General features: G+C 22.0%; 1 pseudogene; it reads right to left on the minus strand.

The window, feature by feature from the left end:
- Window positions 1-2204: 2204 nt before the first annotated feature.
- LOC108746342 lies at window positions 2205-2983 on the minus strand (annotated as a pseudogene).
- Window positions 2984-4037: the final 1054 nt, after the last annotated feature.

Genomic DNA, 4037 nt, shown 5'->3' on the forward strand with positions numbered 1-4037 from the left:
TTTAAAAAAATTATTGCTTTATCTACTTTGAGACAGTTGGGTTTTATAATAATAATTTTAAGATTTGGATATAGAATATTAGCTTATTATTATTTATTGATTCATGCTATTTTTAAGTCGATATTATTTATATCTGCTGGGGCTGTGATTCATATAATAAAAAGTACTCAGGACATTCGATTATTAGGGAATTTAAATGAAATACTTCCATTCGTAATAATGAGAATGATAATTTCTAATATAGCGTTAATAGGGGTTCCATTTATATCAGGATTTTATAGGAAGGATTTAATTATGGAAATTATTTATATAGAAGATGGGGTTAATGTATTTATATTATTATTAATTATTATTTCTTTATTATTAACAGTTTCTTATTCTGTACGATTTTTTTATTATTTATTTTTTAATGGAAGGGTAAAATTTTATAGGTATGTATATGTAGAGGAGGACGTATATTTTAATTTATCTATGATAATAATAATATTTATAAGGATTATGTTGGGTTCTATTTTAAATTGAATTTTTTATTATGACTGTTATTTTATCTACATACCTTTAATAATAAAATCATTAACATTAGTTAGTTGTTTAATAGGAGTAGTTTTATTAATATTAGTAATTATATTTAGAAAGTTTATATGTATATATTATTATATATATTTTTATACATCTATGTGATTTTTAAGGAATTTATATAGATGGGTCTATAAGCCAGTGAATGAGGTTAGGTTGGTGGTTTTTAATATAGATAAAAGTTGAGTAGAGTTTGTAAGAAAGTTTTTTATTATTAGGTTTATTGAAAATAAATTTTATTATATATATTATAAATTATATATATTTATATTTATTTTTATTTTTTTAGTAGTAAGTATAGTATTATTTATTTAAAGTAAGAATTTATATTTAAATAGCTTATAGTAAAAGTATAATATTGAAGATATTAAGAAAATTTAATTAAAAATTTTTAAATAAATTATAAATTTAATTAATTTTATATTGAAAATATAATGTTTTTTTAAACTATATTTAATGTAAGTATGAAGTAACATGATAGTATCATAATTAAATGAATTAGAAGTTCATCTTTGTTTACTTCAACTAGAAATTTTTAATTTTTCAATTTTATTATTAACAATAATATACCTCTAATTTGGTTTTAGTTAAAAATATTTTAAAGATATATTTATATAATTAAATATTTTTTATAAATAAATAGTGTAGGATTTATTTGGGGTTATAATATGATAAAGTTAAATAATAATTAAATTCTTAGATTATATTTATTAATAATCAATATTTAATTCGAAGTTAAATTGTAATAATTACTTTAAGAATTTAATAATAAATGAGCAGATTAAAAATAATTAAATATTATAGATTTAAATATAAATGAATTTATTTATGTTTTTATGTATATATGTATTATGTATAAGTATTGAAGGACTGTATAACGTGTATATTTAATTTGAAAAGGGGGGGGGGTAACTGAAATTAGAGATGTTAAAGATAATAAATTATTTGATTGAAATGTAAGATATATAAGTATTTATAATTTTTTAATGCAATTAAAATGTTATAGATTAACTAATATCCTAAAATTAAAATTAAAAGACATATTTTTAAGGTAGTAATAATATAAGTTTACATTTTCCATTCTAGAGAGGATTCTATGTATTCTAGGTATAATCCTAAAATTAACATAAATAAAAATGTAAAAGAATACATAATAATATGTGGGTTAAAGTTAGAGGAGATAGTAATCAGTGGAAGGAGGAGACCAATTTCAATATCAAAGATTAAAAAAATAAGACTAACTACAAAGAATTGGCTACTAAAAGGTAATCGAGCCCTAGAGGATGGATTAAATCCACATTCAAAAGGGGATATTTTTTCTTGACTAATAAAAGATTTTTTTGAAATATAAATATTGATAGTTAATAGAATAATTGAAATTAGAGCAAGAATTAAAATAACTATAAAAATATTTATAATTATTTATATTAATGTATAAAATTAAATTTTTTAATTGGATGTTAAATGTAATATCTGAATTATACTATATAAATAGTGAATAATGGTTATTTAAGTATATATTTATATTAATTTATTGAGGTAAGTAATTTGTGTATTATTTTTTTAAAATTATAGTAGTAAGGTAAAAACAATTATTTTATTAAAAAATTAAAATTTTAAAATCTTCATCAGTAAATTGAAATAAATAAAAATAATCAAACTACGTCAACAAAATGTCAGTATCATGCAGCTGCCTCTAGGGCAATATGATGGAGGGGTGAAAAATGTAATTTACATAGTCGAATTAGACAAATTAGTAGGAATAAGGTACCAATAATAATGAATTCCGTGAAAGCCTGTAGCAATAAAAAAGGTTGATCCGTAGATAGAGTCTGCTATTCTGAATGGTGACCTAATATATTCAAATAGTTGAAGTAAGGAGAAGTAAATTCCGAGTAAAATTGTTAAAATTAAGCTTTTTTTTCTTTCAATTAAGTTTTTTATAATAAGAGCATGATGAGATCAAGTTACTGTTAATCCTGATGAAATTAGAATAATTGTGTTTATTAGGGGAATATCTAATGGATTAAAGGGGATAATTCCTTTTGGTGGTCAGAGTTGTCCAATTTCGATACTAGGGGCGAGTGCTGAGTGAAAGTATGCTCAGAAAAAAGAAATAAAAAAGAAAATTTCTGAGATAATAAATAAAATTATTTCTATCTTTAATTCTTTGATTACATAAATTGAGTGGCATCCTTGGTAGGTAGATTCTCGGCAAATATCCCGTCATCATAAATATATACAAATTAAAGTATTAGGTAGTGATAAGTATAGAGATGGGTAGTGATGTAAGTTATGGAATCATCTGACAATATAAATTAAGTTATTAAAGATTCTAAAGGAGATAAGGATAGGTCAGGGTCTTGGGGTAACTAAGTGAAAGAGAGGGATGATTTTGATTTGTCATAGGGATTAGTTTTCTCTTCTGTATAGTATGGTTAAGATAGAAAATACATAGGCTTGGATTATAGAGACTGATATTTCTAGGATATATAATAAGATTTGAGTGATAATTAAGATAAATATAGTAGAGGAAGTTAGGCTAATTCCGGAGGATCCTAAAAGTGTTAGTAGTAAGTGTCCTGCAATTATATTAGCTGTAAGGCGAATTGATAAAGTAAGCGGGCGAATTAATAGTCTAATTGATTCAATAATAACTATAAATGGTATTAGAGTAAATGGAGTCCCTGAAGGAGTCAGGTGAGTGAGAAGATTATTTAAGTAGTTAATAATTCTGAATATTATAATTCTGAGTCACAGTCTTAGGGATAAAGAAAAACAAAATCTTATGTGACTTGAGGCAGTGAAGATATAAGGAAAGAGGCCAATAAAATTATTAAAAAAAATAAATATAATTAATCTTATAAATATGATAATATTAGAGGCAGAGAAGTTAATTAAAATTTTAAATTTATTATTTATATAGTTAATAAATGTGATTCATCTAATAATAAGTCGAGAGGGAATAAGTCAAAATTGAAATGGTAGAAAAAATAAAAAAATTAATATTCTTATTCAGTTAAAAGATATAGAAAAAGAAGTAGAGGGGTCAAAAATTGAGAATAGATTTGTTATCATGTTCAGGGTCAGAAAATTTTTTTGTTAGGAGTAATATTAGAAGGATCTATAGAAGATAATGAGGGGAAAAAAAGGAAATATAAAAAAGATACAAATAACAATAGAATAATTAATAAAAATATTAATATTATGACTCACACTAATGGTATTATTTGAGGAATAAAAGAATATTAGTTAGATTAATATTTTTAAAATGACAATTTAATGTTTTTTTTAAAACTAATTCTTTCATTAAAAATAGTATGTGTTCTATTATAATTTGATTTAAAAAATCAATACTTTTAATCAGTCATTTAATGATGTATATAATGGTGGATAAATAGTGATTAAGAGATAAATTAATTAAAATATATTAATATATATATATATATATATATATATAT

The sequence above is a fragment of the Trachymyrmex septentrionalis genome, unplaced genomic scaffold, assembly GCF_001594115.1.
Source record: "Trachymyrmex septentrionalis isolate Tsep2-gDNA-1 unplaced genomic scaffold, Tsep1.0 scaffold1671, whole genome shotgun sequence".
In the NCBI taxonomy this organism is placed as follows: domain Eukaryota; kingdom Metazoa; phylum Arthropoda; class Insecta; order Hymenoptera; family Formicidae; genus Trachymyrmex; species Trachymyrmex septentrionalis.